A 15,683-nucleotide genomic window follows, 5' to 3' on the forward strand; every position below is an offset into this window, starting at 1 on the left:
ATACCTTGAATAAAAGGGTCAGCTCAGACCAGCAGAATATCTCAGCCTACATGTAGGATCAGGTGTTAAAAACTGCTTTTTGACCTCAAAATCATGGACTTTTGAACAGTAGAGAGAGATTTAAAAATTGCTGAAACACGCTATAGGAAAGATTTCCAGGAGTAGTGTTATCAAATGCATAGTTGAGGATAAAAATTGTAATGGGAACTTGGAGGAAAGAGGTATAACTTAGACTAAAGTGATCAGAGAGGATTATGCCTAGTACATAGACTGATTTTGAAAGATGGAGTTAGACTAATGGAGGTACACTGGGGAGTGCAGGGAGGCTGGTTGGTATGAGACAAGCATGGAGGCAGAGAGGTGTCAAGTGTAAAAGGAATAGCAAACAAATCAATTTGACTCAAATACAACATTGTCCTGAGTTGTATAAGGTTGATGGCAGTTAGGATAATATTTCCAGAGGCCTTCAATATCAGGTTGAAGAATTTGGGCTTGAATTCTAAGCAACATGGGGTCACAGCAGAGAAATAACATCATTAAGATGAAGTTTTAGTATGGTTTTTCAAAAAGTAAAATACTATAAGGCCATTTCAAAAGTTTTATGAAGGTACAAAAGTAAAAAATATCCATCTTTCATCCCATTGCCATGGAATGACACTTGTGGATTTAAAGAATTCCTGTATCTGACAGTTTGTGCTCTGCCCAGATCCTCCGGGGTCCCTTTTACCATTACTGTGTGCTCTTTCCCCCAGCTCCTGTGTGCTTTGCTTCTAACAGCTGGTACCGGTGGCTTCTCCAACTATCTTTAGGCTACTGCAGCCACCTCCCCTGTACATGGGCAGAGAGCCTGAAGTGCCTGGGAGAGCCACACCCGGAGGAACTGAATTAATGACCTCGTCAGCTTCTCCTGGGAACATTTCTTTGCTCTTTCATTTGTATATGAATCCTTGTTTCAGAATCTGCCTCTGGGGTTTCTGACGCACACAAACAAGCACCCTAGTAACAATTTTGTAAGGGTTAACTTTACAATTCTGGAAAAATTTCTCTGTGCATTCATCTGGCTATCTCCATGATAAAGCAGTTGGCCTATGACAGTGATTTCTAAATTTCTCTTACACTTTAACACTAAGATCCCAGCTCTAACCCTTTTACCATAATCAGGGTGGTAGCTGCAGCTCTCAGAGGATAATCCCTGGCTTTGTTTCAGGGTGTCTCCAATAGTTCCATACAGTTTTTTCAGGAATTAGGATTACCAGTCAAGGTGAGAGTAGTCAATATACCAACAATTAAGAATATGCTGGCCTTATAAAAACACTCGCTTAAGCAGTATAGAAAATTTAAGAAAAAGAAAAAAATATATAAATAGATGGAAAACTGTTAAACTAAGGGGAGAAGAATTAAGGGTGGAGAATTTTGGTTAAAAGATGAAGAAAAAGGCAAATTTTGCACAAAATAAATAGAAATGAGGCTAAAAGTTCCCCAAAAGGGGGAAATGACACATTCAACACTTAAGCAATAAACATTTAGGAGGAAAAAGGATGAAGCCAATTTGAGTCAGCAAAATTTAAGGAGGTTAAATATAATCTCCCTTACTGACACTTTATTTTCATCAAAAAGGTATTATAGAGGATTTTGGAAGATGTAGTTTCTATCAGAATTTAATATTTTTGGATGACAAAAATATGACAATAGTCTTAAGAGGCAAAAATGGAATTCTGCAAAAAAAAAAAAAAAAGCAGAATTACCCTTGGGCAAAGGCATGAAAGAAGCTGAGGGCCTCAGGACCCTTCTCCCACTCCTTTCAACATATCTCTTCATGTTCCTTCCTGGATGCTATAGCCAGCCCTGCTCTCTCACCAGGAAGCATCCTCCCACCCCTACCCTGCTGCCACGCACACACTGTGGCCTCATCCTGTTGAGTTTTTCCCTTCTCCCAAACTGCTTTTCCTTCCACTGGCCCCACGCTCTGATATGTACTAATGGGTAGCAATGGCTTATTAATTACCCTAAGTAATGTCTGTCAATGTATTGGCCAAGTAACTGATTACCCTTCCTGAAGTAGTGATATTTTAACCCTTAAGGAGAAATTCTTAGTTATAAGGGTCAATTGCAGGCCTGCCTAATTGAAGGGGTATTTTTGAACAAAAGCAGTACTTTTTTTCTGGCCCTTTTCCTAAGATGGACAATGGCACAATCTGTTCAAATAAATTAATGTTGCCTTTTTGGTGGCTTTTTGAAGTATTTTACATGCTGACTCACATGCCCCATCAAACCTTTCGTTGTATATTTGCACTAATAGACATTGGATGGAGTAATATTTTTTTCTCTTTTTTGAGGTGACATTAATTGATCTATTTACCTACTAATTTGCACAACATCTTTGTGCAGGGAATTGCAGTTGCAGAAAGATCACACATCAGAGGAAGAGGGGAGGTGGAAGAGAGATAATTTTCAATTTATGAAGAGGGGCAATAGATTCTTTTAGTGTTTTTCAAATCACACAAATGGCTTATTTACTGGTAAGGATGATCCCCAAAGTTTTAGACCATGTGATAGAACACATAGGTAGCTGACCTTAATAAGCACAATTTTTGTGAAGTAGTTGGGATGAAAGCCTGATTTGAGTAGACCTAAGAGCAAAGAGGAGGAGAGGAATTAGGGATAATGAGTTGACAATTAATTGAATGTGTTTTATTGGGAAGGGAAGTGAAGAAATGGGTCAGTAGCTGGAAGGTAAAGTGGGAGAAATAACAGTAGTTTGTTTGTTAATGGGAAATATCAGTGGGAATGATAAATTGATGTAGGAGAAAGAGGGGGAAATTGCTAGAGTGATAATCTTGGATAATTGAGAGAGAATGGGATCTAGTACAGACGTGTAGGTATTAACCTACATTAGGGGCATGGGCAGATGCAGGAGCAAGAGGGAAGGAAGGCAGAGGGTGGACCCAAATGCCAGAGGGTGAGTAAATGTGAAAGTGGGAACCTGAGATGTTCTCTTGAGATCACAACAATTCTCAGCAAAATCAGAAGCAAGGTCATTGCTGAGAATGAGAATAATGGACATAGATATGAGAAGTTTAAAGAGAAGACAAGGCAGAGAAGAGCCAAATGATGATAAGATTTTTGTGATGAGGGATGGCCTGGATATGCCAGGCATCTCTGGGGGACTGGCATGATGTGACTTGTCTTGGTGATTCCAGGTAGTTAATGGTGGCCGAACTGTGAGCTATAGGGGGTGAGAGTTTTCTACATTCTGGGTCTCCATTTTGACCTTTGCTTATGAAGACTTTGAGACTGTGAGATGGGTGGACTCACATCAAATGGGCAGACTCCCTCTTAACTTAGATGTCCTGGTCCACAGAATATCATTTCCCATTGGAGTGATAGTGAGACTAAAGTTGATCCTGCTCTGATTCTAGGCTTGTTGTTCTCTGGCTTTTAGCATAATGACGCAATGAATATTTTAAAATACCTTTCCTACTAAATCATGATATTCTGGCTAAACATAATTTAATTTTATTAATTTCATATTACTAAATAAATTCTACCATCCGAATGGTGGTATTTCTGTGGGTATCAGACAGTTATCCCAAGTCACACATACTTGTTGGCTTAAGACCTTAAGCCATGCCTTTGATGAGCAGAAAATCTTTCAGCAGTTTCCTGCCACATATTGAAAGTACCTTCAGATGAAAGCTGGTTGGTTTTTTATGGCACATACTTGGGGAATGAGAAGTATCGCTGGGAGGAATATATTGAGAGCACTCTTAGACCAGAAGGAGGAAATTCTATCCAGAAACAAATGTAAATAACTTTCTCCTAAGAGTAATACCTTTTAATCTTTATTTATCTATTTTTTAAAAAGATTTATTTATTTTATTTATTTCTCTCCCCTTTCCCCCACCCCAGTTGTCTGTTCTCTGTGTCTATTTGCTGCATATTCTTCTTTGTCCGCTTCTGTTCTTGTCAGCGGCACGGGAACCTGTGTTTCTTTTTGTTGCGTCATTTCGTGTCAGCTCTGTTTTCGCACTGGGCAGCTCTCCTTGTGGGGTGCAGTCCTTGCGCATGGGGCTCCTATACGCGGGGACACCCCTGTGTGGCAGGGCACTCCTTGTGTGCATCAGTACTGTGCATGGGCCAGCTCCACACGAGTCAAGGAGGCCCGGGGTTTGAACCGTGGACCTCCCATGTGGTAGATGGATGCCCTAACCACTGGGCCAAGTCCACTTCCCCCTTTTAATCTTTAAATGCAGTATTAATTTCAATCCAAGGATGACTGTTTTTGGTTGGCTGAGGAATGTCAACAGCTACTGACTTGAGGAAACTCTGACAGCCCTTAGCCAGATTAGAACTAAAGGAAGTAAGAGAAAAATAACTTGTTTGGGATGACTTTCGACATGTGTAGAAATTTTCAAGTGAAGCTGTTATTAAACCATCTGCTATAGGTTATTTAACACATAATCCACCCACTAAAGGAAAGTAGTGCCTTTCTAAGCTAAAAGCAGGGAGAAAATATGTCTTCATAAAATAGGTTTGAGAGTATAAGGCAGGATCTAAAATTAACAAACATGCTAAGGCCTTAGGGATAAATTTTTCTCAGCTCTTCTGGAAGAGTAGGGAGAGAAAGGGAGAAAAAGACATTTAAAAGGGGGCAATGAAGTACATTCATCTCTTTTGAAACATGTTCAGTTTCTGTAAGCAGTTTTGTCCTATTTGTTAGTGGAGAGATTCTGGCATTGAGCATGGGCTATAATTCTGTTGGTGTCAGGTGGGCGAGGTGCTGTAAAGGCCCAGATGTGTGACTTACTGGAAGCACATAGCCAGTAAATGCAATGTGTTGTGAGTCTAAAAAGATTCTCAACTTTTGTGAAGGCTCTTCTGTTTTCATTTTCATGGGATTGCCAGTACTAATTTTTGCTTTTCAGAACTTGTATAGCAAAGTATTACTAGTTGAAAATTTGAAGAGGTATAATAAAACATCCATTAAGAAAATGGTAACTATTTGCACCTTAGTTCTTACTTGTGCCTCTTATTTGAGCATATTTAAAAAATTAAATATGGTGGAAACTTTAGTCTAAACAGAACTACATCAGTCCAAATTTAATTTCAAATGACTAGTTTTTCAGGGGGCTATTGAACTAACTATATTTGTAAACTAAATATAGTAATCATAATTTATTCAGCACAGTAATTATATGAGTGTTGTACATTTATTTTACCTGATGGGACAAGTGAGTTTTAAAAAAATCAACATGTGAGGGATGATTGGATAAATGTAATCACATATTTATTTATATACCCTCAAAATTAAATGACTATGACTACACAAAAATTTGGTTCAAGCACTCTAAGCACATGTGAGTCTGATCAGCTAATTCATAGATTCATTCATTCATTCATCCATCCATTCATCAAATAGTATGCATGTGTATCACTTGCCAGGGAGTATGCAGAGCCCTGGGCAATGTAGTGGCAACCAAGGCAGACCTGGTCCCTGTTCTCAAAGGCCATACTGGAGTTGAATAAATTGGTATTAAATAAGCAATGATAACATATGCTAGATCCTGTAATATGACAAGTAGAGTTGTTACAGGAACATATAGGAAGGAACCTACGAAGAACAGTTCAGGAGTGGTGCATGGTCAAGGAAGCCATCTCTAGCGAAAAAGAGTAAAGAGTTGGGCTAAATATGCTGGCCACCAGTGGGCTGCACACTCTCTCCTTTTATTTTACTGGAGATGTTTCCAATCATCTCCATTTATACCAAAATTCTATAACTCTCTGTTCTTTAGCTTTTTGCCTCTTACCAGAAGGCATTTTCTTTATCTTTTCACATACTGAGGTGTATGGCACTGGGAGATTCCTGTTCTCTGTCCTATCAAGTAGAGGAGTAGGTTGGGGTTATTATGAGCTTGTATTCATGAAGTTGGAGTTAAATGAATTGTTTTCTGCCCACTGTGACATGAACCCTGGTGCCAGGTCTTTTACACACTATACCCTTCATAAATTCATATGGAAAATCAAATTGATCTTCATTAGGTTGGGATGAGAAGAGTTGAAAATGTATTTTAATTGCTAATATTCTGTTCTGTGTTAATGCTACCCAGGAAGAGTTATGTGGCTGAATAAGATGTCTGGAGAGGTGACTTCCTGAGAGAGGATGTCATGATCTTGGAGAGGCAAATGGGAACCCTTGATAATGATACTGAAGGAGGTAGTTGGAAACCAGCTTTGAGGTTTTTCTCTGCAGAAGTGAAGAGAACTTGGGAGAATCAGCAAGAGAGTTGTTCTTCCTGATTGGATGGTTGTTCTATTCTGATTAGAAGGATTTGAGCAATCAGTCCATTAGAAAAAGTTTTAAGCAGGATCAGATATGTAGGGCTGCAGTCATAAAATGTCAGAAGTTGGCTATGAGCCCAGAATAAGAGAGGTCTGAGGAATGCTGTGGTTTGGGGGTTTGAGCAGCTACAGGGGAAGTTTCAGTCTGAATCTCTAGTGTGATTCTGGGGCTGGGGGAACAAAGGTCTTCATTTCTCTAGTAGGAATATGGTTGCAAGAAATAGTTCAGCCTCTGACTGAGGATGGAATGTTAAGAGATCTTGCAAGTTAGTCCCAAATGTTACCACAGTTATTGAAGAGCTATTTTACCAGCTACAGAAGAAAAAGAGTGGCTGAAAGACATGTTTTTTTTTAACAAATTAATTAAAAAAAAAAAGATTTTATTTATTTCTCCCCCTCCCCCCACTCACCCTGTTGTCTGCTCTCTGTGTTCATTCACTGTGTGTTCTTCTGTGTCTGCTTGCATTCTCATTGGATGGTTCTGGGAACCAATCCTGGGACCTTCCAGAGTGGGAGAGAGGTGATCATTCTCTTGTACCACTCCAGTTCCCTGGCCTGCGGTGTCTCTTATTATCTTTCCTCTGTGTCTCTTTTTGTCATGTCATCTTGCTGTACCAGCTGTCTGCATAGGCCAGCACTTTTGCATGGGGCAGCACTCTGTGCAGGCCAGCACTCTGTATGGGCCAGCTTGTCTTCACCAGGAGGCCCTGGGCATCGAACCATGGACCTTGAACCATGGACCTCTTATATGGTAGATGGGAGCCCAATTGCTTGAGCTACTTCTGCTTCCCTTAACAAATCAATTTTATTGATACATATTAATAAAGCATAAATCCATCCAAAGTATACAATCAAAGGTATTCACATAGTTGTGAATTCATCACTTAAATCATTTTTAGAGTATTTTCATTATTCCTGTGATAATAATAATACTAAAAAACTAAAACCAGCCAACAAAATAAACAAAACGCAACACCTCTCAATTTCTCTGTGCTTCCTCCACTGAACTTAGCTGCTATTCTGTTTCTTTCTCTCTAGCTTATTTGTATTTATATTTTGTAAAAAGTCTTAATATATGCAAGATCACCCATATTTGTTTCATTGTTATACAGTCTCTTGTGACTTTTTTTAGCTTTCCTTTTAGTAATATAAATGTCCTTAGACTTTCCCCTTCTCATTTTTTAAATTTTTAAATTTGTAGACTTTCCCTTTCAATCACTATCATACTCATATAATAGCTCTGATAATCACAAACGTCATGATATGCTCTCACCATTTCCATTCATTTCCAGGGATTTACAAACAACCTTTCAACCAGTTCTGCACAGATTAATCATTAGCTTTCCATTCTCTACCCTCATTCTAATTTCTGGTGACCTATATTCTAATTATTTTCTCCATGAGTTTACACAATATATTTAGTTCATAATAGCTCAAGCATATGGTATTTGTCCTTTTGTGTCTGACTTGCTTCACTCAACAAATGTGTTCAGGTTCATCCATATTGTCATATGCTTCACAACATAAATTTCTTCTTACTGCTGCATAATATTCCATTGTTTGTATGCATCACAATTTGTTTATCCATACATCAGTTGATGGACATATGGGTTGTTTCCAAGTTTTGGCTATCGTGAATAATGCTGCTATGAACATCAGTGTGCAGATTTCTGTTTGTGTCTCTGTTTTCAGTTCTTCTGGGTATATACCTAGTAGTTATTGCTGGCTCATATGGCAAGTATATTTATATTCAACTTCCTAAAGAACTGCTAAGCAGTCATCCACCTCGGCTATACCATTCTACATTCCCACCAACAGTGAATAAGCATTTCTATTTCTCCACATCCTTTCCAACATTTACAGTTTTCTGACTTTTTAACAGTAGCCAGTCTAATAGATATGAAATGATGTCTTATTATAGTTTTGATTTGCATTTCCCTAATCGCTACTGATGGTGAACATTTTTTCATGTGTTTCTTTGCCATTTATATTTCTTCTATGGACAGTTGTCCTTTCAAGTCTTTTGCCCATTTTTTAATTGGACATCTTTTTATTGTTGAGTTGTGTGATCTCTTTATATATCATGGATATTAAACACTTATTTGATATGTGATTGCCAAATATTTTCTCCCATTGAGTTGGCTGCCTTTTTAGCCCTTTGACAATGTTCTTTGAGGTGCAAAAGTGTTTAATTTTGAGGAGGTCCCATGTATTATTTTTTCTTTAGTTGCTTGTACTTTGGGTGTAAGATTTAAAAACTACCACCTACCACAAAATCTTGAAGATGTTTTCCTACATTCTAGGAGTTTTATGGTTGTAGCTTTTATTTTTTATTTATTTATTTATTTATTTAAAGATTTATTTATTTATTTAATTTCCCCCCGTCCCCTGGTTGTCTGTTCCTGGTGTCCATTTGCTGCATCTTGTTTCTTTGTCCGCTTCTGTTGTCGTCAGCGGCACGGGAAGTGTGGGCAGCGCCATTCCTGGGCAGGCTGCTCTTTGTTTTCACGCTGGGCGGCTTTCCTCACGGGCGCACTCCTTGCGCGTGGGGCTCCCCCACGCGGGGGACACCCTTGCGTGGCACGGCACTCCCTGCGCGCATCAGCACTGCGCATGGCCAGCTCCACACGGGTCAAGGAGGCCCGGGGTTTGAACCGCGGACCTCCCATATGGTAGACGGACGCCCCAACCACCGGGCCAAAGTCCGTCTCCCTGTAGCTTTTATATTTAAGTCCTTGATCCATTTTGAGTTAATTTTTGTATAAGGTGTCAAATAGGAGTCCTATTTCTTTCTTTTGGATATGATTATCCAATTCTCCCAGCACAATTTGTTGAATAGACTGTTCTGGAGCAGTTGGGTGGGCTTAACAGTCTTTTCAAAAATCACTTGACTGTAGATGTGAGGGTTGATTTCTGAGTTCTCAATTTGGTTCCATTGGTCAATCTGTCTATCTTTTTGCCAGTACCATTTTGTCTTTACCGCTGTAGCTAAGTAATATATCTTAAAGTCAGAAAGTGAGAGTCCCTCAATTTTGTTCTTCTTTTTAAAGACATTTTTGGCTATTCAGGTCCCTTACCCTTCTAAATAAAATTTTATTATTGGTTTTCCAATTTCTTCAAAGAAGTTTGTTGGGATTTTTATTGGAATTGCATTGAATCTGTAAATCATTTTGGTTAGAACTGACATCTTAATTATGTTTAGTCTTCCAGTCCATGAATATGGAATGTCCTTCCATTTATGTAAGTCTTCTTCAGTTTCTTTTAGCAATGTTTTGTAGTTTTCTGAGTAAAGGTCCTTTATGTCCTCAGTTAAGTTTATATCTAAATATTTGATTATTTTAGGCACTATTATAAATGGAATTTTTTCCTGACTTCCTCCTAAGATTGCACGTCAGTAGTGTATAGAAGTGATAGTGATTTTTGTGTATTTATTTTATATCCCACCATTTTGCTGACCTTGTAATTAATTCTAGTAGCTTTATTGTGGATTTTTCAGGATTTTCTCCCCACAATTCCTTTTTTTTCCCTATTTATTTCAACTCAGCTGAGTAATATTGTGAACTGTGGAATGCTTTGATCCTTGGTCTATGGAAGAGAAATTATTTATGAAATTCTGGATGGTAGTACCAAATTGTTATCCACATAAGCTGTGTCTCTACCTGTCCTCTTCTGGGCTTGTGTTTCACCTCAAGCTCCATGTCTAGACACTAGCCATTCCAGTGAGTGTGGTACCAGGATGACCCATGAGATCTGTTGAGTCATTCTATGTCATATTAGGCTACCTGTTGTTTGGAAACTTAGTGATATACCTTCAATACTCAAGGTTTGTCCTATTTCTATTGTAAATTTAGAGGGCTGTCTGGCCTCATGATGGCCACTCTGTGAGGATGTGTGAGATATATCTCCTTGTGTGATTCATGGGTTTGGGTGCTACCTTCTATTCCAAAGCCCAATGGGAAGGTCTTTAAAAGGGTCCTTATTGAACTTGTTTTTTTGTGGGGGGGGGAGGCGTGTCTTTTTTTTCCAGTGATATTTACATTTTTTCTTTTACAACCACACCCCCTTGTCTCTTCCCTGAACCACCCTCCCCCATAATCTCTAGTTTGCTATTTCTAGTCATCTTTTATAAGTGATTCATTTTTATCCTTATGCATTTTGCTTATTTCACTGAGCATAATGTTTTTGAGGTTCTTGCATTTTATAGCATGTTTCTTAACATTTTTATGGCTGAATAATATTCCATTGTGTGTATGTATCACATTTTCTTTATCCATTCATTTGTTGATAGGCACTGGGGTTGTTTCCAGCTTTTGGCTATTGTGAGTAATGCTGCTATACACATTGGTGTACATGTATCTATTTGCAACCCTAGTTTTACTCTACTTTTTGATGTATAGCTAGAAGAAAGATTGCCAGGTCAAGTGGTAATTGTATATTTAAGTTTTGAGGATCTGCCACTTTGCATTCCACAGTGGTTGCACCATTTTACCTTCCCACCTATAATGCAATAGAGTTCCAATCTCTTCTCCTCCTCTGCCCTCCCCTTCATTCCCCTTTGCTCCCCTTCCCCTCCTTTCCTCTTTCAATAACAGACATCCTTGTGGGTATGAAGTGGTATTTTCTTGTGGTTTTAACTTGCATTTCCTTGATGGCTAATGGTCTTGAGCATCTTGTCATATGGTTATTGGCTATGTTTATATCTTTTTTGGGGAAATGACTATTCAAGTCCTTTGATTATTTCAATTCTTAATTGATATATGGTTTGAAACTATTTTCTCTCATTCTTTAGGTTGTCTTTCCACTTTTTGATAATTTCCTTTTTCCTTTGATGTGCAAAAGTTTTTAATTTTTATGAAATAAAATTTATCTCCTTTCTTTTCTTGCTTTTGGGCTTGGTGTCATATCTAAGAACCCACGGACAATTTCAGGTAGTGGAGATTTGCCCCTATATTATCTTCTTAAGGTTTTATAGTTTTAGCTGTTATATTTAGGTCCTTAATTCATTCTGAGTTGATTTTTATATATGGTATAAGGTAGGGGGCCCAACTTTATTCTTGTGCATGTAGCTATCCAGTTTTCCAGATACCATTTGTTGAAAAGACTATTCTTTTCTCACTTCATGAACTTAGCACCCTTGTCCACATTGATTTGCCGTAGATTTTTGGGTCTATTTCTGGATTTTTTTTTTTTTTTTAAGATTTATTTATTTATTTAATTTTCCCCCCTCCCCTGGTTGTCTGTTCTTGGTGTCTATTTGCTGCGTCTTGTTTCTTTGTCCGCTTCTGTTGTCTTCAGCGGCACGGGAAGTGTGGGCGGCGCCATTCCTGGGCAGGCTGCTCTTTCTTTTCAAGCTGGGCGGCTTTCCTCACAGGCGCACTCCTTGCGCGTGGGGCTCCCCCATGCGGGGGACACCCTTGCGTGGCACGGCACTCCTTGCGCGCATCAGCGCTGCGCATGGCCAGCTCCACACGGGTCAAGGAGGCCCGGGGTTTGAACCGCGGACCTCCCATATGGTAGACGGACACCCTAACCACTGGGCCAAAGTCCTTTTCCCTATTTCTGGATTTTTAATTCTGTTCCATTGATCTAGTTGTCTATATTTGTGCTAGTACCACCCTATTTTAATTACGGTTGCTTTATAATGTAATTTTAAATTGGATAGTATGAGTCCTCCAACCCTGTTCTTTTTCAAGGTTATTTTGGCTTCAGGGAGACTTGCAGTTCCATATAAAATTGAGGATCAATAAAAATAAAAAAATGAAAAAAAAATAAAATTGAGGATTAGTTTTTCCATTTCTTCAAAAATGGCTGCTGGAATTTTAATAGGAATTGCATTGAATTTGTATATTGTTTTGGGTAATACTGACATATATAATAGTAACTCTTCCAATCCATGAACATGATATTTCTTATCATTTATTTAGGTCTTCATAATTTCTTTCAGCAGCATTTTGTAGTTTTTAATATATGAGTCTTTTGTATCCTTAGTTAAATTTATTTCTAATAGTTTATTGTTTTTGATGTTATTGTAAATGGAATTGCTTTCTTAATTTCCTCTCTGGATTGTTCATTGCTAGAGTGTAGGAAAACAATTGTTTTTTTGGTCTTTGTTTTGTTCTTGTAAGCTCTCACTTTAGAGAATTCATTTATTAGCTCTAACAGTTTTTCTTGTGGATTCCCTCGTCTTTTCTCTATTTAAGATCATGTCATCTACAAATAGAGATAGTTTACTTCTTCATCTCCAGTGTGGATACCTTTATTTCTTTTTCTTGCTTAGTTCCTCTGGTAAGACTTTTAGTACAATATTGAATAGCAGTGGTAAAAGTGGGTATCCTTATTTCATTCCTGATTTTAGGGGAAAAGTTATAAGTTTTCTACCATTAGCTATGAGGTTAACTGTGATAGCATCATTGCCACATCATGAGTTTTGAAAGGCATGCCTTATGGTTGGGAGACAGAGTTAACTAGTGAATGGCTTGTGCCAGAGAAGACTTAAATAGATTATAGCCTTAGGTTGGTTTGATTAAAACAATCTGGAGGGTGAGAATTGGAGGTGCAACCAAGAAAGTGCTGCTGGAAAGGTGACAAACCATCCCAGATTGCTCAGGACTGAGGAGTTTCCGAGTAGGTGAAGATTTCAATACTGAAACTGGGACAGTTTCATACAAACTAGCATGATTGGTCTCCCTCGCTGCTGTGTTGGGATTGGTGGTACTCAGCATGTATCATGTAAGGGAGTGTTTCCTGTGGTCTAGATATGAGCCACATGGGAGAGACAGCAAGCATGGGGTCCTTTGGCATCCTGTCCAAACACTTCAAAAGTGTTTTGAAGTTTACCACGGACTTGAGGAAGGAGTTCAAGTGGCATTTTGGAATAGATATTTATCTGGCCTGGGGCAAGTACAACTATCGGTGAGCTAGATTTAACAGGGAACCTCTGGAGATCTCAGGAAAAGAGTTTAGAGAAAATTTCACCTTTAGCAATCTGCTGGACCCCCAGGGAATATCAGCTTTCACCAACTGGCAGGCCTGGAGCATGGGAAGTTGCCCAGCCGAGGAAGAACTGGCCCAACTGCACTCTCTCCTCTGGCCAGGAGAGAAACAGCAGAGTGAAGACGGGGTGGAAGTCCACAGGGGAAAATACAGAGAAGGGCCCTACTTCCTTCCCTTGCAGGGAGGACAAAAGATATAATAATTCAAGTCTGACATTTTGACATCTTGGACTGGACATTCTTATTACTGAATTTGTCACTGAGATAGCCTTTTAAAGTAGCCAGAGTTTTATCTATTACCCAAGAATAGGCAATAAAAGCCTTGCAATAGTTTTCATCCAGGGGCAAAGGAGGATTATGCCCACTGAACGAAGTCTAAAGGAACCGTAGAAAACAAAAAGTTACATAATGCTTGTAAAACATAGCAGTTTTAGGAATTGGGCTATTAGCCTCCTAATGAGAACGTGCACAGACAGAAAATGCTAGGCCCCTTCCCTTCCATGGCAGTAAATTCTACCTATGTCTGTATGTATCATTATGCCTTAGATATCAAGCATGCTTTAGCTTTAGCTTCCTGTATTTCCATTTTGTAAGAATTCAGAGATGATGACGGTGAACACTGATGTTTAAGCTCCTCACAGCAGACATATCTGAGATTTTCAAAGCCATACTTTGCAAGATTCAGTAGGCTTTTACTTGCTGGGGAACCAAATATACAGGCTTCTGGAAGGTCCATGATGCAAGAACAATTGCTAAAAAGCCTCCCTCTTTCCCATTTATCACAGCCAGAGGCAATGCATGAAATAACTAACAAATAAATGAATGAGTGCCCAATAAATCACAGTGCCTTGATTAATCAATAAAGATATTGATTTTTTTTGGTGATAATTCACATCCCTTCCCCCTCCCTCATCCAAGGGATTTACATAAGCCACTGAAATGATAAATTTATCTTCCATTCTTTGGGGCTTGTATTTGACCCAGAGTAATAGGAATTGATCATTATCTAAATGTTTTTGCTGCAATTCATTGTATTACAATGTCTAGATTTGTTTGTACAGGTACCATCGTCTCTAGTTACATCTTTTTATAATGTAGACTAATGGTTCTTTTCAGGAATCCCCTTGGAACTCTTCTTTCCCAATTATATGTCAATGATGGAGGAAAAAAGTCAATTAATAGTAACTTTCCTAGCATAGAAGGAGCCGCATTAGGAAACACTGTAGTTTACCAGTTGCTGTGTTTTCTGTAAGGATCTTACAGGAAGAAAAGGCCAGATGCTGTGCTATGATGCCCAGTGCTTATCTCCTTCCTGAAAAAGGGAAGTTCTCAGTTTCTCAGTGGGAAGCATGGATTCCTCCTCATGCCCCTGGAGCTAGGGGACACTGTTAGGTGGAATGTTTGTGTGCTGCTCCTGGGATCACAGGAAATCTAGAGAAGTTTGCGATCTCTGGCATGCCCCAGAGTCCATTCCCAGCTCCAGCTCCCTTCCATCTCCATACTGGCCTCTCCATGAGGGATGCTCAGCCTGTATAAGGGAACTGGGCCACCTCCACATTCACTTTTAGGCCCAAGGCAACCCCAGAGGACTCAGTGCCAATTCATCCAAATTTTAAAGTGGTAGACTCTAAAAGAGGAACAACATAACCACATGTTTTGTGCTTTCTTTTAGTGTGGAAGATGGTACTGAGTACCATTCCTTGCCAAACAGTTTTATATATTTAAAAATTTTTTTCCTAACAGATTATATATCTTCACTTTTAGAATAGTAGTTCCAGACCTTACTTCCAAATTTCTTTACCAAAATATATATTTGAACAAGTTCTTCCTGTTCAGCACAGGCTTACCTGCGGTTGTCAACTTCTCAGAGGCAAGGCTGGCAATGGCAAGGGCCTCACTGATCCTGCTGCTTGACCTCTGCTGTCAGGCAGAGGATGAGGTTACTGTCAATGTTTTGGGTGTTCCACTAAGTAATTCCCCGCCATTATTGGTTAAATTGTGTCCTGCAAAAAGATACTTTGAAGTCCTAGTCTCTGAATGTGATCTTATTAGAAATGGGGTCATTTCACAATGGATTAGTTAAGTTAAAATGAGGGCACATGGGAGAACAGTGGGCCCCTAGTCCAATATGACAGGTGTCTTCATATCTTCTCCTAGAAGAGGAGAAGAGACAGACACATGGGAGAATGCCATGTGATGACTGAGGCAGAGATTGAAGCCTGTGGATTGCTGGCAAACCTCCAGAATCCAAGAAGAAGCAAGGAAGGATTATCGCTGGAAGATTTTGGACTTCTAGCCTCCAGATCTGTGAAACAATAGATTTCTGTTTTAAGCCATCTAATATTTGGTACT

The sequence above is a fragment of the Dasypus novemcinctus genome, chromosome 15 (genome assembly GCF_030445035.2).
Source record: "Dasypus novemcinctus isolate mDasNov1 chromosome 15, mDasNov1.1.hap2, whole genome shotgun sequence".
NCBI classification, from domain to species: domain Eukaryota; kingdom Metazoa; phylum Chordata; class Mammalia; order Cingulata; family Dasypodidae; genus Dasypus; species Dasypus novemcinctus.